We start from the raw sequence: 22197 nt of genomic DNA on the forward strand, positions 1-22197 counted from the left end.
TACACATGCTTTTAACTTCTCGTCACCTACTACCGGGCGTATCCGCCTGTGGAACGATTTTCCGGACTGCATCGCCCTGCAGAGAAATCACGACATCATTCGCGAACACCTGCTCAAACACTTAATTGAGAACACTCAGCACGTCGGTTTGTTCTCTTGATTCAGACAACTTTTTTTTGCTTATTGTGCATTTCCATTGTGTTCCATGATGCGTAGTTGTCATCTTGTACTTCATATTATTTATCCCGAATTGCAATATCTCGCAACCTTATATATGTGGACCACTAGTTTTGTACTTACCTCTATCTTGCAGTTATCTGTTTTGATTGTCATCCTAATTGTATAGACTTTTGTACTTGACCCCCCTTACACAATGTCCTCTGTTGAATCCTATAAGATATTTGTAAACAAATAAATTAGGTCCCCATGGTCTAATTACCCGAAATGTACTTACATTTGCAAACACTTCACCAAACGCTATACTTCGCTGTAGCCAAGTTATTTCCATGGGCTTCGTTATATCCGAGCTTAGTACACCTCTATGCCTTCCGCTATATTTGACGCATGATCCTGTATGTTTCTGCGAATCTGCAGTGATGATGTTGGGTTGCTGAGCACGAGGTCGCGGGATCGAATCCCAGCCACGGTGGCTGCATTTCGATGGGGGCGAAATGCGAAAACACCCGTGTACTTAGATTTAGGTGCACTGTACGTTAAAGAACCCCAGATGGTCCAAATTTTCGGATTCCCTCACTACGGCGTGTCTCCTAATGAGATCGTGGTTATGGCACGTAAAACCCCATAATTTAATTAATCTTTAATGAAGGTATGTACAAGCCTTCGTCCCAACCTCTATAGTCACGATGATGAAGAAATAGAACAGTTTTATAAAGATGTTGAATTAGCTATGACAAAGGTAAAAACTCAGTATACTGTAGTAATGGCGAATTCAATGTAAAAGTGGGGATAAAGCAGGCTGGTGAGCAGCAATTGCGAACTACGGCATCGATTCGAGGAACGCTAGAGGAGAGATGTTGGTAGAATTCGCGGAAAGGAATATGCTCCGAATAATAAATACCTTCTTCAAAAAGCGCAGCATCAGGAAGTGTACCTTGAAGAGCCCTGTAATAGAGAAACAAGGAATGAAATAGATTTTGTGCTCTCTGCCGATCTCAGCATAGTGCACGATGTAGAAGTGTTAGGTAGGGTAAAGTGCAGTGACCATATATGTTAGTGAGGTCTAGGATTTTTCTCAATTTGAAGAGAGAAATAATAAAATTAGGCAAGAAGAAACAGGCCAACCTAGACGCAGTAAGGGTAAAAGCAGACAAATTCAGGCTGGTGCTCGCAAACAAATATGCAGCTTTAGAACAGGAAGATGAAGACAACATAGAGGTAATGAATGAAACCGTAACTAGGCTGATCTCAGAAGCAGCAATTGAAGTGGGAGGTAAGGCACCATGACAACAAGTAGGTAAGCTCTCCCTAGAAACAAAGGACCTAATAAAGAAACGACAAAACATGAAAATGTCCAACTCAAGAGATCAGATAGAATTCACTGAACTGTCGAAACTGATCAACGAAAAGGAAGTAAGCAATATCCGAAATTATAACGTGGAAAAGATTGAGGAAGCTGTAAAATATGAATGCAGCATGAAATCAGTGAGAAGAAAACTTGGCATTGGACAAGGCAAAATGTATGCACTGAAAGATAAGCAGTGTAATATCATCAGCAATTTCGATGACATAGTAAAAGCAGAATTCTATACTGACCTGTACAGTTCCCAGAGTAACCAAGCTACTTTCATTCGAAGAGTGGTGAACAGGGTACAGAGGCTCCTTCTGTAACTAGGGATGAAGTTAGAAGGGCCTTGCAAATCATGACCAAGGGAAAAGCTGCTGGAGAATATAGAATAACAGTCGATTTAATCAAGGATGGAGGCGATATAATATCTGAAAAACTTGCGGCCCATTATTACCAATGCCTCACGACCAGAGAGCTGGAAGAATGTCAATATTGTATCAATTCCTAAGGTGGGAGATGGTGAGAAATTCAAGAAATATAAGCCTATTAGGGGCAAGTAGTTTGCTTTCAGTATTGTAGAAAGTATTCTCCAAGGCAGTTTCCAATGGAATCATGGCGACACTTAATCAACCGGGAGAACAGGCTGGTTTCAGAAAGGGGTATTCTACAAGGGATCGCATACTTGTTGTCAACTATGTTATTGAGAAATCTGCGGAATATAACAAACCTCTCTATAGGGCTTTCATTGATTACGAAATGGCATTTAATTTCCGCAATCACATGGTACTTTTCATATTTCGCGGGTTTCCCTATTTGCAGGAAAAAAGTAAACACGCTATTTGTACCGTGGTGGAAACGCCTCATTTTCACGGGTTCTACAATTCTTTACAACGGGATGATTGACACCTTTCCATTTAGAACAACAATTAGTAGATAATTACTCCAAATGAAATATGTCAGAAGTGACAGAATCACTGGCGGGTTCTCAAACAAGTAATTTAAATGACATGCACTTGGTCTTATTCACGTATAATGATCCGTGTTTGGTAAAAAACAGTGCATGATAGTTGGGACATGCCCATAGATACTGCCAGCTCTCATTCAAGGGCTTTGTGATTTGCTTGTATTCAGCTGCCTATTAGAATGTCGCAGCTATCCACGGTATCGACAGTATAAGTGTATGTCGAGGTATAGTGTTAGTAAGAATAAACTAATGTGGAGTATCCACGTTTTGGTGATCCACTTCTTTTGAAGGAATATTCAGAAGTTGGCTTGAAGTTACTAATTGAACTATGGATGGCGAAGAATAGAAGTATGTCTTTAATTTCAACCTATCAGACAGCGACGTCTCTGTAGAATTAAAGAATGAATGAAATGAGTTTTTAAATGTGTTGTGTAAGCATTCAATGTAACATGCGGTGCTTTATTGTGAGAACAATCTCATTCTAAGTAGAATTGTGGTGTGTATATTCTTTACCATCAGGAATAATACTTGTCACAATGTTAAAGAAGTGTAATTACAATGCAATTTTTACGGCCGCCTTTGACGTCACGCTAGAAGACTACATCACATTCATACAAAAGCTAATGGTTCGAAAACACCTGTGATTCGACGGCAGGGTATGGGGGATGCGCACACGTCGGGACTTTTTCTGAATCCATATCGTGAGTGAAGTTTTCTTAAATTGACTTACAAGATTAATACAAATGATTGTGCATGTCAGGTTTTGGCTGGCCGCATTAAAGCCAGGGGCTTTAGGCGCATTCATGACGTGCGTCCTCTAGCGACTTTTTTGTCCACTGATTAGTTATCTACGTCAAAAAGAGGTGTTCCATCCGAGCCTCTTATGAACGCTACAGAAGGATATTAAAACACCTCGGGGGGGGGGGGGTAGTAACTGGGTGCAAATGCTTAAACCTGGGTTTAAAATCCTGCGTATACCATGCAAAAAAAAAAAAGAAAGCAAAAAAAAGCTGCGTGCTGCTTTTTTCGCAGAATCAAATCGCTTGTGTCTTGTTGTCAGAGTTCATGAATGCTCGGATGACGTAATTTGTTGGCTTTTTGGAGTTGTCTAATTAACCACTTGTGACGTTTAACTGTATACTTTCCTTGGTTGAGAATTACAGAATTTGCAATGTTCACTTCATATTACATAAACTAATTACTGCCCGCCGCCAGCAGGATCTGCAAATTATTGCGCTCAATGAAGTTATTCTAACCTACCTACTTATCGACCTAAAACCCACCTCACCCTACCCTACCCTGCCCTACCATACCTAGGTAACCAAAACGAAACAATACCCTCTTGGTCCGTACGGAATTCCTTTTTTACGCTACGTGTTAATACCAATTTAAAAAATCTGACCAAAACTCTTGTCTTGACAAAAAGAGTGGACCTGACGAGGCGATTTTCCAACTCCAAAGACGGTCTGAAGAGGGCGCGGAGGTTTGTATGGCTCATAGTTGGAGATGTGTGTACTAGTTAGTGGGCAGCACATAATTTACGGCTATCCAGTGGGGGAAAGAATGGCGAGACCTTTTTAGCTGGGTTGAAGAAGAAAGTTTTCTTGTTATTCAGGATAGACAACTGCTCTGATTATTAAAAAGAAGGAAATCGTGCTAAATAATTTTTCATCGCTGCTAATATTTATGGCGGTGAAATACATCAGAATTTGTGCAATAAGTGCTAACACGATATTCAAATTTGAATAAATGTGGGATTTGTCGTCATGCTTCTACACCGGCGTCGGAGCGATGGCAAAGTGAAAGCGAAAGACTAATGACAGAAAGGGGGAGTTATGATTTAAAAGGAAGCCTTCTTAATGGAATACATGTAGAACATGAATGTCTTTCTCATTTCCTTGGTACAGGCCTAGCACGTTGCAGAGTACAATACAAACTCGAATTAAATAGCCCCGTTTATATAAAACCAAAATCCTTCGAAAACAACTGTGATGCAATGCCTTTGTGTTGAATGACGGCGCGCACGTTGCCTGGTGTAATTTTTGAGAGATGTGTTCTTGCGTTGATTTACACGTGTTGTCCAAATGCTTGTGCAGGAATAGGCCTTGACTGGCCACCTTGACGACGTGCATCCTCTGCGGATTGGACCTTGAATCTGTTGTCTACAGCAAAAAGGTAACTTTTTTTTTTTTTTTGCTAAGCATCTCAGTTTACATAGACGAACAATAAAACGATTTGAGTGTTTAGGGCGTGGCTCTTAAGGCGACACCAAAGGGAACATTTCTTTGAGCTATGTCAGTAACTTGACGTTCTATACAATAATAATAAAAAAAGCCATTCCTACCGCGAGAAGACACTTGGTAAGCACGTAGAGACGCAAGAACCAAACTTTTCCGTGGTTGAACGCGGTTAAACCAAGTTTGTCGAGCGATAGCGCGGTTTCGCTTGCTTTGGAAAAGGACACGGACGCTGGTCGGTGTCGTCAGCAACTACCGCATCTACAATTGCGCCAAAAGACAAAACGAAGACGCTGCTCGGCGCGGAAGAAGCAGCAGAAGCGAGCGAAGTGACCTTCATGCTGCGTCTCGCTTCAACGCGAACTAAGCGTCGAAAGCACAGCGCATACGAATATACCAGCATTCCCCGCGTACAGCGCATACATAAATATACCAGCACTCCCCGCACTTTGTACACATCGCAGATCGCTTTCAAGATAACGGGTGCCCACGCGGCGTACACACAGCTGCCGCCGGTAGTGGCAGGCCAAGTCCCAGTTTCACCTTGGCTAAGCTTGAAGGTCAGATTTACGGAACCAGGCGTTTTCTGGGTTTGCATCTGGAGTAGTAGAGCTCTCGTTCTAAAATGCCTGTGGCAACGCCGCCTTAAAGTTCATGCATCAGCACGTCATGGACTATGACGGCACCTGTTCGGGCTTAGGATAGATCGTTAGCCATAGAAATGGACCACATTCTTGGTGACTTGCATCGGAGCGCACGATAACACGCAACGCACACATACAAGCACGCTCTCATACACGAATAAGCTCCAGAAGAAACGTCCCCTGCCCTCAGCCTCCTTTATTTCCCGCAGGTGTTCTCTACCAACTGCTTATTGAATTTTTAAGGTGTACGGAGACGTCGCATCCAGTTCCAACGAAGGTTGGACTTAATTTACGAGATTCAGGTGCACCCACCGCGTTAAATTGATTTTTCTCAGTTTCCGAAAACATTATCATTTATACATTTCGAATACAACAACAAATTAGCGACAACGAATGCGTAGCGCTTCAGGCTGTGCTGTGCTGAGGGAAGAGGGTTCCAAACCAACCATCGACCAACTTGCGGTCACTGACTGTCATTTCACCCGATGGCGTCACGATCACGTGTTTCGTGACACCATCGGGCTAAAAAGGATGTTCGCCCACCATGGTTCTGAGTGGCGCTGGCTAACACTCCTAGTAGATGGCGTCGAATTGATGGCGTCGCCGTAGCACAATTGGTACAACGCACGCGTCATGCGGAGGTTGCGGGTTCGACTCCGCCGGCGACAGCTTATCTTTTCGTGCACTTTAATTTCCCTTTTCTTCATCAATTCCAATTAAAACCACGCTTAATTTCTTATTCCCGCAGGTGTTCTCTACCAATGCTTATGAATAATCCACGTACCTTCCGTCGCGGACAGAATCAAGGAATCTCGATGCAAGATGATAGCGGGTTCATTGTTCGCCTGTTTGGATAACACGATGTATCGAACAAGACTTTCTCCTTTCTCGGCACTTTTACACTTGAGAATAGCACGCAAGACGCTGCATGAGTAATGGCGTCCGTAGTACTCCCGGAGCAAAGAGTCTCAAGAAAGTGTGTTCGGCTTCACATTTGTTCATCTCACTTTTTTTTTAAATTCTCGACTAGGAAGAGACCCGGCACCGGCAACGTGCACCCTGGCCACTGCTGCTTCTAGTGGTCCGATCCGCCTGTGGAGGCAGTCGTACACAATGCGCGCGACGAGAATGGGGCAGTGTGTGCTGTTCTCAAGTACGTGTTCAATGTGTGCATAGTGTTTAGGGCGTTGCAACACAAAGTACGTCTGATTTGTGATGAGGATGATGACTATGTGCGAAAGTGGCGGGCGTCACTAGCCAACCAGCCTCCTTCTAGACGCATATGGGCTCGTTGCTCAGGGACACGCGGACGTAAGCTGTGTTCGTAAATAGCTGCGGTATGTTGCGCGATTTTGCGAATTATCGCATAAGTATAGTGCGCGCAGGAATGGGGAAAACGTCTAATTGATTTGCCATTAAGCCAGCCCAAACGACCGTCACAGCACCGCACTGATGCGGCCGCCTACATTAGCATTTGCTGCGTCGAAATTGTGGGCGCTCTTTCGCAAGCACCCCACTCACCAGAACCAGTGTGTCTCTGCGGGTGCAAGTCAGCGCTCAAAGTCATCCTTGATAGACGCGCAGTCGCACAAGTGGTGCAACAAGTGATCGTAAAGGCCGCATGTCTGTACCCTGAATGCTACCCGATTGGCGGCCGCCAATGCTGCCGTGTAAGTCTAATTCATTTACTGGACCGGAGTGCACTGTAAGATAATTTATACCCTTACAAGTGTATAAGGGTGTAAATCGGTCTATAAAGAGAACCCTTACACAAGCTAGTTATAGGCAGATTCACACCATTATTCACTTGTAACGGTGTAAGTTATTTTATAGCGTACCACAGTGTGCGGCTGTCTATAGGCAGAACGTGCAGCTTGCCTATTCTGCATCTATTCAGGTGGCACACAGTGATCTCTTATCTGGCGCACCTCAAAATACCCTATTTTTAGTAAAACTTACTAAAAGAAGTTCACCTAACTACGCTAACAAAATGCTGTTGATAATTAACTTTCGGTTTAGTATAACTAATATTATGATGCCAAATCTTTTCGTAGTTCTTTCTTTGTACGTTGATAATTGTTTTGCACGAGCCGCAAAATATTATGAAAGGCAGTGGGGCTGAGCAACAGATTTTCAGTAATAAACACATTTTTAGGAATAAAATCCTCTTTAAGATTACATTGGAGAACGAAAACAAGGGTCTGCCCTAGTGCGACAGAAAATGTTGGCACGAAATTTTCTTGAGCATTTTGAACTCAGTAATGAAAACGATAGTCTTCTTCCGTGGAAAATAATGTGTAATTTCACAACCTGTGAGGGTTTAATTTGGACCACCTGGGGTTCTTTAACGTGCACCTAAATCTGAGTACACGGGTGTTTTCTTAATTTCGCACCCATCGAAATGCGGCCGCCGTGGCCGGGATTTGATCCGGCGACCTAATGCTTAGTAGCCCAACACCATAACAACTAAGCATCCACAGCGGGTGAGACATTCATAGTCAAATTACAATGCCTACTGCATACACGTCGAAGTCAAGTGCGCCGGAAGCGCATAAAAGATGACCTCGGTATTACGTAAGACGAAGTGCATGAGGAAGGTCGATTGATTGGTTATCGCGGCAAATGCTGATATGGCAGGTCGAGGCGGGTGTTTACATGGTACGAAACGTGCCCTACTGGTGTCTGCCGTCATTGGCCGCGACGTTCATTCTTAAACTTCGTCGCGCTTGAAGTCACGTGGCATTTCCGTCTGACGTAGTGGCGGGGCTATTTGTCTATTTCCGTGAGCGTTTGCGATGCTGCTTGGGTTGAGGGTTGAAATTAGATTATGAATAAGTAGATTAAAATGGGCTGTTATAATGTTCTTTAAATATGTGTCCAATATAATGTGATTGCCTCATAGTTTGTCAGATAAATGACTGCCCGCTAGGTTGCAATAATAAAGGCTAGCTGTTTTACAAATTTTGGGTAATTCGTCTTCTAAGATTTGGTTATATGCGACATAGTATGGCTGTCTCACTTTGGAATTCCTCTGCAAAGAGTCACGCTACGCTCATAGCGTTTCTTAAATTTTGTATAGTTTAATGAAAGAGACACGCGATATTGAGCTGTTTATATAAAACCGAGTGGTTGGGAAACATGTGGGATACGAAACAATGTAGGATGTAGATGTGAACGAGATACTGTTTTCTTGCGCATTTCCCGAATAATGCCTAGTCGCTAACTCGTATTATCCAACTGCTTGTGCAGGGACAATTGCTGGATGAACGCGTTGACGACATGCGTCCTCTTGGACCTTATTTCGTCCTCGAATTTATCTACATTGAAAAAGTAAGTGTCCCAAGTGAACCACCCAAGTGCTATAGAAAAAAAAAAAACAAGAACGATTTCAGTGTTCAGTGAAGGGCCTCTTGTGTATACGGCGTTGTCTACATGTAATATTTTAAACGGGCAATACACAAAAAGAAATGCAAGTTGAGCTTATGCCTCATGAGAAAGAGCCACTCTTATCAGTTGAGGAATGACAGCCAAATAAGATGTAAAAACTAAAGAGGGCGGCCTTGAAGTTTCTAAACCATGTCGCCTTCATACCTTGAATCCTGACGGTCGTCTTGCTTCAGCCTAGTTCAAATATTATTGTTATAAAAATACAACATTGTATTTAAAAGGTGCCAAATGCGGAACTTGGCTCTTACACGCTACAAATACGAAGAAAAAAAACCCCACAAACTTCGATGTGCATGACGTCATACTGAAGTAGCGGCTCGTGCGTGTCGCGCGAAATTAAAAACATCGATTTACAGTTTCCATTTTCTGCTTCTTGCAATCGATGAAATACAGCACACTAACGGATATGGAAATCTGAAAGAGTATGTTTTTCGAATAATCTTATCTAGCGTTTTTATTTAGTGACCCATAAATGTGGTCGTATACAGCTTCTGTAATTCATTGTGCAGTGCACATCGCGTACACATTACGTGATATAACCAGCCATTAATAATTACGAGCTCTTGTAATAGAGCTAAATATAAATGTCGCATTACGTGTCCGCTCGTTCGATTTTCGTAGTGTATTCTTATATCTATGTATTTTGCGAGAGTGTAGGCACCCCGCAGTTAATCCATCGCTGGGCACGGTGCCGCTCAAGATGCTGCCACTTGAAACAAACGTCACGTGACATGAAAAAGAACAAGCATGTGTCACCGTCTCAGTTTAGCTGCGCAATGCTTCCTCGGAATGTGAAAGTTATAGGGAAACAGAGGTCGAATTCATTTAGCTTGTCAATCACACAAGCGCTGTTTACTGCTGACCGGCAGCCTCACCTTGTGATATATGCCCGACATCCAGTTTTGCTGGGTTTCGCTCGTACGAGCAGCTCTAGCGCAAGCACTCAGTGTTGACTATAGGTGAATTTCAGCTGCGCCAAGTAAGAACACACGCGCAAAATGAGCTACTGTGCCGACACGCACTGGTTCTGCAATTTTCTGTCGACATAGAATAGGCCGCGTATATGGCGTACACTGTCACCTGTTGAACGGTGATGAATCTCCTACCTTTGGCAAATGTGGCGACACGCTGAGCGTCCTCCACGTCTTGTTAGAGTGTCGGAAAGCAAACAGTGGGGGTTGAAACTAGATTATGAATATTAGGCCTTTCCTTTAGCCTGCCGAAAGCAAATCGCACTACACGCTACAATACTCCCTGACACAAGCCGTTTTAACAGCGAAGCTGTTTAAGGCAGCCGCAATTTGTGGTTTGTGGTTTGTATAAAGAAACTGCCGCGTTGTAGCCATGGCACCAAGGAGGGCGGAGGAGGGTGGCGCGACGCATGCGCACGCGGTCTCCTCCTCGCCAGCTCCCTCCCTTCCCGACCCTTGCCTCTCTTCTCTCCGTGACGTGCTGAGCCAGGAGAAAAAAAGGCGAAAGCTTGCGCTAGGCCGCGCAATGCTCAAGACACGGCGAAGCTGGCCGATTGATATCGAGCGGCTAGCCTCCAACGCGTCCGGCGCCGGCAAGCAACAGCGTTCTTGGCACTGTGCCAAGCTTGGTTAGCCTGCCTGCGTTTGTGCCATGCCAGGAATGCTGTTGCTTGGCGACGCCGAACGAGTTGGCGACATTTCGCGTGACTAGCGCTGGACGCCTCGGCGCCTACAAGCGACAGCGTTCTTGGCATGCCACAAACGCAGGCAGGCTAGCCAAGGTAGGCACAGTGCCAAGAACGCTGTTGCTTGCCGACGCCGGACGCGTTGGAGGCTAGCCGCTCGATATCAATCGGCAAGCTTCGCCGTGTCTTGAGCATTGCGCGGCCTAGTGCAAGCTTTCGCCTTTTTTTCACAGTAAAGCCATTTTGAACTTTTTACATGACGTCGACAACTTTCAAGTCGTAAATTCAAAATATTAGAAGTATATCTTCTCACTGAGAGATGCTGCTACCAAATTACACTTTTGTTGAGCATGTGCCTCCATGCCCTCTCGTTGAAGGAACCTGTAAACGCGTTAGTGCTACTAACACCCATACCTTTTAGTATTTCATCCCATCGTTGTACATCCTTATGTGCATCGCACATCTCACATTTAAGGTGTCATTATCATAGGTATATTAGATATATACTTTACGCACATTACAGCGAATGTACTTAGGCTTCTATGGAGCCATGCTACCTCTACCCTTAGAAACTTAGTTCATACCCCATTGACAGCTCATCACCACAGTCATCGACACCCTGTGGCCACACCTTTGGCCACTGCTTTGCAGGTTCCCAAACTTTTGTGATCGGTTTCCGTGGGTTAATGTCCCGAAGTAATACAGTCGGTAGATGAGAGAGGGCGCGTAGATTTATGACGCGGATCCATGCAGGATAGTCTTTTCTGGAGAAATCTTGCAAGCTAAATAGACCCATTGGTGTTAACTTGCTATGCAGAGATCGATGCGGATACGTGGCCACCACAGTTGTTGTGCTCTTTTTGGTGGCCCTGGCGCTGGACTATGCACTCATTACAGATGAAGGTACGTGCAAAACTTCGATCTCTGGTAAATGCCATTATGCGGCCTTGACTGACGTTGCGGCGGAAGGGAGGTGTATACGACTTTACGTACAATGTGACGTTTGGCAGACTTCTGCACATGAACTTGTGCCACGATATCGAACCCAAGTGACTGGATCACACTCATATGTTCTGTGCTTACCAATGCTTTCAAGAGCACAGAGCGGGTTTGGTTTGATGACGGCGGATGTATCTTTACAAAGAATACGACTTATTACAGTGCAGACGCGCTGTTCACGCGCATTTGTTTATGTGGTCGCCGACAAAGCAATAATGAGCAGGCCTGTGAATAGTTTCGAATAAATCTCGCATTACGCGTGAGATTGTCCTCTAGAGTAAGTATTCCTTTTTATTATCGACTCTACCGAGTGCGGCCAGTAATATTGCTTTAGTCGGGTAATTTCTCCGCCCACGAAAACCAATCGGCAGCAGCAGTCACTGAGCGTTCACGCACTGGCCGAAGCCCGTAGTGGTCGGTAACACGCAGTCCGGGCATGCCAGGAACATCACACTGCTGCCGGAACTGCTAACACTGCTAACCTAACCTAACCTAATCCTAGCCTAATCTTAACATAACATAGCTTAAGGTTAAGTATATTTAATCACAGAAAATGTATTAGTGCTACCACAATATTGAGCCCAAATGACTGGATGACGCTCATATGGGGCCGTATTCCGAAACGACCCACTTGGGCGATACTAACGCCTTGGCCACGCCTCCACCAACGCGCGCGCTGTTTGGCTGTTTTAGCAAACTTGGATGAATGAGCTCATTGGCTGGTTGATCACGACGTCATCCAATTTTGCTCAAACAGCCAACCAGCGGGCTCCTCACGGTGATATTGTCGCCGAGGTGGTACTATTCCCGAAGTGGATCGTTTCAGAATACGTCCCATGTTCTTTGCTTACAACTGCATTCAAAAGTATACAGCGGGTGGTGATTTAACCTGACAGCATTAAGGGCCCGGTGTCGCAGAAAATGCGGCGTCGGTGTCGGCGAGGATGTGGGCGTCTGTGGCGGAAAAATCATCCTCAACCACTCCGACCCCGCAGGCTCTTCGCGTGCGCAAGGTGTCAGCGAAGGAGAAAATCATCCCGAAACACCCCAACCGCGCAGGCCTTCCGCGTAGTGCAGGGTTTTGGTGAACAAAAATTGAATTTGTCACAGTGAAATCCGCCAGAAAATTGGTAAAGTACGACTTAACCACAACCTACAGACACTGTGGCGTCGGATTGTAATTTGAATGTACGAGAAAACAAAATTCTGTTACAAGGGAACTCAAGCACAAATCCCTTTTCCAGCATTTCTACCACACCAACACGACGTGCTCGGGTAATTTACTTGCGAAAATGCTATCCAGATGGCGCTCGCATCCTCGGCAGAGAAATTGGGAAATTGGGACAAATGCGTTTTGCACACGAGCGCGCGTCGGGGCAATAACGAACAACTAAGTAAATAATAAAGAAATGTCTAGAAATGCCTTCACATTTTAGTATAAGACGACTTATATTGCCCCTGGAAAAGCGTTTTCAAAGCAGTGCATTTCTGTTTAAAAGTGAAGCCGACTTTAGGGGATCGGTGTAAGCTTGGTCTTTGTAAGCGGGCTTTCCCACGGTCAATGTTGCGGCGAAGCCCACTGAAACACAAATGCGATGCGAACGGGGCCCGATAACGCTATGCGTTCCACTCTTAAAGGCGAAGCTTAAGCGTCCTCCAATTTTTAAGAACACGGGTGCGTTTTTACAAAGGGGAGATTTCATAACTATTTTAGTGTTCTTTGTTTTTCAAGGAAGTACTGCAAGTTGTGTCTCTAAACCCGTTTGTCGGTTTTCTATTGAATATCACTGCATTGTTTCAAATGCACTTTCAAAAGATGCCGGAAAGGAGGCGTTTTACGGTGAATGTTCAGTAATTTGTGAATCCAGCAAGCACTGGCATTCTTATTTGCCTACCAGCCCCTCAAAGGAATGCGGTTCCGGAGGTCGCCAACGAAGCGCAAAGGAAATATGGAAAGGGTTTAATTTTTGTTATGTTGAATGTGATCAGTATTTTTCCAAGATTCGTAAATTTCTATGTCGTAAAAATAACGTTAGCGAATGAGCGCTGCAATAGTATGTAAAGGTTACCAGCTTCTCGTCAACTTCGCAACTGCTTCCTAATAGTAAGCCACTAGAAATAAAATGTATCTTGCATTTTAAGAAGTGAAGTGATGTAGCTACATCTAAGCTGCCCAGCCGTGCAGTTTGTGTGCTTCACGACCCTAGAAATAGTCTAACGAAAATTAACCTCTCGCGGGCAATTTAATAAAGACATCCGTTGATATACAAAAATAGTCGAGTGGTTTTCTAAGGGTGCCGCACAAGTGTTTTCCCGAGAGTAAAAGAAGCCCACGAATGCATGGAATTTTGCAGCGTGACTGGCCGCTCGGGGCACTTTGCGTGTATTCCCGGGCTTCTTTCACGCTGGGAAAAACTTCTATGTAGCACGTATTGAGCAACAGAAAGCTGTATCGAGAGTTTTTCATGTTGCTGTATAGTTTTCTCATTGACACTTTTAATCTACAAAATTTGAGAAGTTGATTAATCAAGAGTAATTATGTAATTAGGCGGAATGCGAGAAGTAATCTATCTGCAAGTGACGGTAAGCAACACTACCTTGGTTCTGTCAAGCTACGTGGCATTTGTATTTCTTTTAAATCTTGGTGCATGTCAGTTGGGACATACGGTATATCGCTCCGCCTGCATCGGGCTATCGCGGTATCAGTTGAAACAGAAATTCTATCGCGTGCCGTTTGGAGATGTATAGGCCATTTCTAAGGAATAGATAGTATGGTATCGTATCTGTCGCTGCTAGGTACAGATTTATCAGTATCAGTGTGAGTGGATCGAGTAATATGCGGCCCATTGTCTGGTAAATAAGGGAAGTTTAGGCGTCATTAAAATTTAGCCGCTCTACGTCTCGCTATCAGTATGAGTTGAAGCACATGGAAATACCTCCTTGAGTTGTTTGATAAGGCGAGCTTATAGGCGTCTCTAAAAAGATCGCCAACTTGCGTAATGTATCTTATCAGCCGTAGCGAAGCACCAGCCTATAGGCTGGTGCTTCGCTACGGCTGATAAGATCCATATATGGATGGGCGTCATTTGCAGGAATATAGACATTGTCTGGAATAATTTAGCCCATAATGCGTGGGATATTTTATATTTTACTGTTATAGACGCAGGTTCATTTGATCAGTGGAAGCAGATCAGGATCGGTATTTTGTAGCGATGCCTTTCCGATGCAAATGCCTTTTTGCGCTTTTCGCGCTTGGTCAGTGGTCAGAGCGACGGTCTGCTCACGTTGTCGACGGGATCAGCCGGCCGTGAGCGGTGGATAAGACTAGTATAGAATAGTGCATAACGCATCGCTATCAATAAAATACTCGCGTTACGTGCGTCGATAAGGCGAGTTCACGCGGAGTTCCTCAGAGATCTGACCTTGGATCATGACCTTGGAGGCCATGGCACCATTCACGTGCGATCTTGCAACGCCTGCGGCGGCGCTCATCACACCAGCGATGTTTGCAGCGATATTCCTGTAGCGCAGCAGCCGTTCGCGTCAACAGCAGCGTCGCCAAAACATGTCCCTCCTGGGTTTTGCACGAACACAGTCAAGTTGTGTACGCACATATCTTTGCGCCTTGTGTGCTGTTGACTTTGAGTATATACAGCGATGAGAGGAGACGCCGCGGAGTAGGCTTATCAGGCTTGATGCGTTGTTTATCAATACTGTCAGCCGAGTAGCATTCCTTATCGTGTTTTTCTTGCAATAACAATTATGTGGACACTCCAGGCGCATTTCTGCCGTCGCCGTGATGTTCCGCATGCAGCCCAAGAGCGATAGCATCGTCGCCGCGCGCCGTATTCTGTATGTGCGAGTGAAAGCATGCGAGGGAGAGCCGACGATGGCGGCTGAGTATCACGCGCGCAAGGGAGGAAAGCGGGGGGAAGCGCGCCGTCTTCCGTTGCGCGCAAGGTACCGGGGGGGGGGGGGTTGTTTATTTCCGGGTGGCTGCTGCGTATGCGGGCTTTATCTTGAAGGCTATCTGCGATGGGTACAGAGTGAAGGTGCGCCGGGAGCTCCCGTTGTTCGCTCGCTGCTGCCGCGCTTGCTCACTCCACCGTTTTGACAGCGAGTTTCCGCGGTCATCGAGTGAGATGTGTGTCGGCTTGTGTGCGCATGACAGCACGCTTGTCCGCTTTAAGGTACGTTCAGACTACGTACGTAATGTGCAGATATTTCGTAAGAAACGAAAGTGCGAACGCAAAAAGCGCAACTAAATTGTTCAGACTACAATCGTATGAAGCGTTAAGAGCGCAACAGATCGTCACGCACGCGAGCGTAATTGTTGGAAGGCCTGCTACTTTTACGTTTCATACAGATACGACAGTTACGGCGTGGCCAGTAAGCGCCACAGTTTCAGTTCTAAATTTCCGGTGACGCGACTACCGGCATCCCCAGTTAGAGCAACGGCCCAACGGACATGGCTGTGTGTGTGCGTAGTAGCTTGTGTGCGTAGTTCGAGTAGCGTGCGTAGTTGTGTGCGTAGTCTGTTTACAGGCGCCTTGTTGAAATCCACTGAGACGCAAATGACAATGTGAACGACCAGCATTGTTAACGATCTTAACGCTTGTAACGCGCAATACGATTTTTATGACAGATGCGCGCTTTGATAACATTACGACCGCAGTATGAACATACCTTTATACGGCAGATAAGAATGCTGCGTTTACTTCGTATAGTTGTCTACTAATTTGTTATCGCAATCGCTGCTTCGCATTTCGGGCGAAACTGCGACTTTTTTTTTTTTTTATTCTACTTTGCTCTTCACGGTTGTCGATGATCGCAACCCAAACTTTAGGGACATTTTAAGTGTAACAATTCTGTAAGTAACACATGAGTAGTATTTAGCTGGGAGTCTTCTATCACGGAGAAATCGTTTTTCTCGGCAACCACTGCGACAGAATTGATGAGGTTTGCTGCATTTAATATGAAAAGTTAGAAGGGTAGCGGTTTAAGGTTAGTTTGTACGTAATGATTGCCGGGTGAGGGTGGTGCCGTGAGGCAAACGAACAACTGGATGACAAAACAAACAAGGATGAACGCCTCACACAGTAAACCTCATTTAGAATCCTTGTTCTACTTGTTGTCCAGTTGCCTCGCGCTACCGCTTCCTCCTGTAAAAAGTTTCAATCTAGGGATGGTTAGACGAGCATTTTCTATGCCGTTAATTGTGGAGATTCGAAAAGTTTAGAACCCCTTAACTCAGGAGTGCAAAATGATATAATTCTGTAAACTGCATCTAATTAGTAATCGAAATTAGACAAAATTGTCTTAAGTACATGACTAGTGTGAGTAGGACTTTTGCAACACCCTAGTAAATATTGTAACAAATTCATGTAAAATAAAATTGAATGTATCAGATTTGTGTCAGATTTAATGTACCAGCTTTGGCAATTTCTGAAAAAAAGCTTTTAATACATAAATGGAAATTGGGCTTCCTTCGGTTCCTAGCATTTAACTTTACTCTTAAATGCAAAAGCGCATTCAAATTGGTTCAAAGATGAAGCTTTCTATGATTGTCCTAACTTTTTTGACAGAAAGAATTTGTCATCGACCTGACGCAAGCCGAAGCTGCAAAGGAAACCTTGGAGTTTTCTCGAAAAGCTTCGCAGTTAATTGAAGAAATGTTTGTCCTGGTTCAGGACATCGGGATCTCGACGCAACGCCTTTCTGGGGTGGCCGCTGTACTATGTCGCATAACCAGGAGGCCAGGCGATCGCAGAGCGAGGCAAAACGAATCGACAGCTGAGCAAGGTCATAAACCATGGACATGAGACCCACGTTGGCCAGGACGGAATTTTTCTTCAACTGCGAAGCCTTCTTTCCGAGGAACCTGTTTCCGTTGTAGCTTGTGGATGAAAAGCTTTCGATTTCGTAATTATTTCTCCACGTTATTTTCCAAACTATTACTCTTGAAATGTAGAGGCAACATCAATCGTCTGATTTAATAGGTCGCTGCGACTCCAGGAGTCATAATTTGCATGTCTAACAATAGGCACATCAGGAATATGCCTTGTCTACTCACTAGCTACAATTAGTTGATTGAAATATGTCCCGCAAGGTAAATAATTGAATAGTTGAAAGCGTAATTATTTTGCTTATTCCATTAGACATTTTAATTTCTCGTAGAAGTATCAGCCACTTCAATGACTACATTAGATCAAGGATAAGAATTTTGCTATCTGCCACAGGCAATTTTTAAACTTCGTGCAGCTAAAAAAAAAAAGAAAAAAAAAGCACCGTGTACATAGCCGGCACATTCAAGGTGCTCTCTAGTTCGGTACCAGTCAGTGTTGTGCCCTCGTTCACGGGTTCCATGCGCCGACTTCTTGTTCCTGGTGCGCAGCCTGGATGATTTCTCGTCGTCAATACCCGGCATTCCAAAGCCGGGTACAGCGATGAAGCGAGAAAGCCGCATACCATCGCCATTGCTGCAACGACGAATATGAGTGCAGCCGCAATTTCTAACGTGTTACACGTTGTTGTGAACATTGAGAAAATGTAGAGGATGCCGTGGACGGCAGGGGCTGGGTGAATGGTTGGATACTTTGAGTGTCTCTTTTGAAACCAGCTGGTTTGTTGCGCCACCACGCTGTCCTAATGCCCTGCTTACTTAAAAATAAAAATAAAAAAATCACGCACGAAGAATTCTCAGCGTCAAACTTTCTGAAGCACTATTGAGAACTTTGTGTTTTTGTACACCACCGTTGTTGTGGCAACGCTTTATGGTGGCGACATCTTGTGGCAGCTTCCACAGCTACAACACGTGTGAAATGTTCTTTTGTTATGCGAGTGATCTTGTCGAAGGAAAATCATAATAGAGAATGGCAAGCAACCCTGATAAGATATATAAAAATAAATAAATATCCTTGAGACATATGTATGCAAATCTCAGCAACTGATACATAAAAGTGGCAATACACATTCGCATGGGTTTTATGCACCATCTCTCTTAACATGCATCTGCTGCAAAATGCTTGAACACATTATCGCATACCGTATCTACAAGCACCTGGAATCTAATAATTTTTTCTTCCCCAAACAGCATCGATTTAGAAAAGGCTTTTCCTGTGAGTCGCAGTTGTTTGAATTCAATACTTACCTACATTACAACGCTTTGTGGTGGCGACTTCTTGTGGCAGCTAGCTTCCACAGCTACAACACGTGTGAAACGTTCTTTTGTTATGCGAGTGATCTTGTCGAAGGAAAATCATTATAGAGAATGGCAAGCAACCCTGATAAGATATATAAAAATAAATAAATATCCTTGAGACATATGTATGCAAATCTGAGCAACTGATACATAAAAGTGGCAATACACATTCGCATGGATTTTATGCACCATCTCTCTAACATGCATCTGCTGCAAAATGCTTGAACATATTATCGCATACCGTATCTACAAGCACCTGGAATCTAATAATTTTTTCTTCCCCAAACAGCATCGATTTAGAAAAGGCTTTTCCTGTGAGTCGCAGTTATTTGAATTCAATACTTACCTTCCTACCGGCACACCTGATGTGACGTCAGAGGGAGGAGAGGAGTAATTATTAAGAATGATGAATCACCAGCAGTTCATCATTCTTAATAATTACTCCTCTGCTCCCTCTGACGTCACATCAGGTGTGCCGGTAGGAAGCGACCTCGGCCCATTACTATTCTCAATTTACATTAATGATCTGCCAAATAATATTTCATCTTGTACCATCTCACCTCACTACGGCGTGCCTCATAATCGCAACTGGTTTTGGCGCGTTAAACCCCATAATCAATAAGTGTAACCCAGGTAAAGCGTGAACTTTCACTCCACCCGTTAAAAAAACCCGTCGAGACACTGGCCTTTTATCGCTCTTTCATAAATGCCACTCGGTCACCCCTAGCACCACTACAACGTCCCTCTTACTTTTATCGCATAGATTACCTAATTACCGCAGCTACGCCCACATTTACGGCACTACACATGCTTTTAACTTCTCGTCACCTACTACCGGGCGTAATCCGCCTGTGGAACGATTTTCCGGACTGCATCGCCCTGCAGAGAAATCACGACATCATTCGCGAACACCTGCTCAAACACTTAATTGAGAACACTCAGCACGTCCGTTTGTTCTCTTGATTCACACAACTTTTTTTTTTTGCTTATTGTGCATTTCCATTGTGTTCCATGATGCGTAGTTGTCATCTTGTACTTCATATTATTTATCCCGAATTGCAATATCTCGCCACCGTATATATGTGACCACTAGTTTTGTACTTACCTCTATCTTGCAGTTATCTGTTTTGATTGTTATCGCAATTTGTATAGGATAACATTTGTATAATTTGTACTTGACCCCCCTTACACAATGTCTCTGTTGAATCCTATAAGGTATTTGTAAACAAATAAATTAGGTCCCCATGGTCTAATTACCCGAAATGTACTTATATTTGCAAACACTTCACCAAACGCTATACTTCGCTGTAGCCAAGTTATTTCCATGGGCTTCATTATATCCGAGCTTAGTAGACCTCTATGCCTTCCGCTATATTTGACGCATGCTCCTGTATGTTTCTGCGAATCTGCAGTGATGATGTTGGGTTGCTGAGCACGAGGTCGCGGGATCGAATCCCGGCCACGGCTCCGCAATTCGATGGGGGCGAAATGCGAAAACACCCGTGTACTTAGATTTAGGTGCACGTTAAAGAACCCCAGATGGTCCAAATTTCCGGAGTCCCTCACTACGGCGTGCCTCATAATGAGATCGTGGTTTTGGCACGTAAAACCCCATAATTTCATTAATTTTTAATGAAGGTATGTACAAGCCTACGTCCCAACCTCTATAGTCACGATGATGAAGAAATAGAACAGTTTTATGAAGATTTTGAATTAGCAATGACAAAGGTGCAAACTCAGTATACTGTAGTAATGGGCAACTTCAGTGTAAAAGCTGGGAACAAGCAGGCTGGTGAGCAAGCAATTGCGAACTGCGGCATCGATTCGAGGAACATGAGAGGAGAGATGTTGGTAGAATTCGCGGAAAGGAATATGCTCCGAATAATAAATACCTTCTTCAAAAAGCGCAGCAACAGGAAGTGGACTTGGAAAAGCCCTAATGGAGAAACAAGGAATAAAATAGATTTCGTACTCTCCGCTGATCCCAGCATAGTGCAGGATGTAGAAGTGTTAGGTAGGGTAAAGTGCAGTGACCATATATGTTAGTGAGGTCTAGGATTTTTCTCAATTTGAAGAGAGAAATACTAAAATTAGGCAAGAAGAAACAGGCCAACCTAGACACAGTAAGGGTAAAAGCAGACAAATTCAGGCTGGCGCTCGCAAACAAATATGCAGCTTTAGAACAGGAAGATGAAGACAACATAGAGGTAATGAATGAAACCGTAACTAGGCTGATCTCAGAAGCAGCAATTGAAGTGGGAGGTAAGGCACCATGGCAACCAGTAGGTAAGCTCTCCCAAGAAACAAAGGACCTAATAGAGAAACGACAAAACATGAAAATGTCCAACTCAAGAGATCAGATAGAATTGACTGAACTGTCGATACTGAGCAATGAGAAGGAAGTAAGGGATTTCCGAAATTATAACGTGGAAAAGATTGAGGAAGCTGTAAAATATGAATGCAGCATGAAATCAGTGAGAAGAAAACTTGGCATTGGACAAGGTAAAATGTATGCACTGAAAGATAAGCAGTGTAATATCATCAGTAATTTAGATGACATAGTAAAAGCAGAATTCTATACTGACCTGTACAGTTCCCAGAGTAACCAAGCTACTTTCATTCGAAGAAGTGGAGAACAGGGTACAGAGGCTCCTTCTATAACTAGGGATGAAGTTAGAAGGGCCTTGCAAATCATGACCAGGGGAAAAGCTGCTGGAGAAGATGGAATTACAGTCCATTTAATCAAAGATAGAGGCGATATAGCACCTGAAAAGCTTGCGGCCCCTTATTACCAATGCCTCACGACCAGAGAGCTGGAATCATGTCAATATTGTATCAATCCATAAGGTGGGAGATGCTAAAGAATTCAAGAAAGATAAACCTATTAGGGGCAAGTAGTTTGCTTTCAGTATTGTAGAAAGTATTCTCCAAGGCAGTTTCCAATGGAATCATGGCGACACTTAATCAACCGGGAGAACAGGCTGGCTTCAGAAAGGGGTATTATACAAGGGATCGCATACTTGTTGTCAACTATGTTATTGAGAAATCTGCGGAATATAACAAACCTCTCTCTAGGGCTTTCATTGATTACGAAAAGGCATTTAATTTCCGCAATCACATGGTAGTTTTCATATTTCGCGGGTTTCCCTATTTGCAGGAAAAAAGTATACACGCTATTTGTACCGTGGTGTAAACGCCTCATTTTCACGGGTTCTACAATTCTTTACAACGGGATCATTGACACCTTTCCAATTAGAACAATCAGTAGATAATTACTCCAAATGAAATATGTCAGAGGTGACAGAATCACTGGCGGGTTCTCAAACAAGGACTTTTTAAATGACATGCACTTGGTCTTATTCACGTATAATGATCCGTGTTTGGTAAAAAACAGTGCATGATAGTTGGGACATGCCCATAGATACTGCCAGCTCTCATTCAAGGGCTTTGTCATTTGCTTGTATTCAGCCGCCTATTAGAATGTCGCAGCTATCCACGGTATCAACAGTATAAGTGTATGTCG

General features: G+C 44.0%; 1 pseudogene; it reads left to right on the forward strand.

Moving 5' to 3' along the window:
* LOC119466561 (protein bicaudal D-like) overlaps positions 1 to 22197 on the forward strand; it is a 109010-nt pseudogene that overhangs the window by 35429 nt on the left and 51384 nt on the right.

The sequence above is a fragment of the Dermacentor silvarum genome, chromosome 10 (genome assembly GCF_013339745.2).
Source record: "Dermacentor silvarum isolate Dsil-2018 chromosome 10, BIME_Dsil_1.4, whole genome shotgun sequence".
NCBI classification, from domain to species: domain Eukaryota; kingdom Metazoa; phylum Arthropoda; class Arachnida; order Ixodida; family Ixodidae; genus Dermacentor; species Dermacentor silvarum.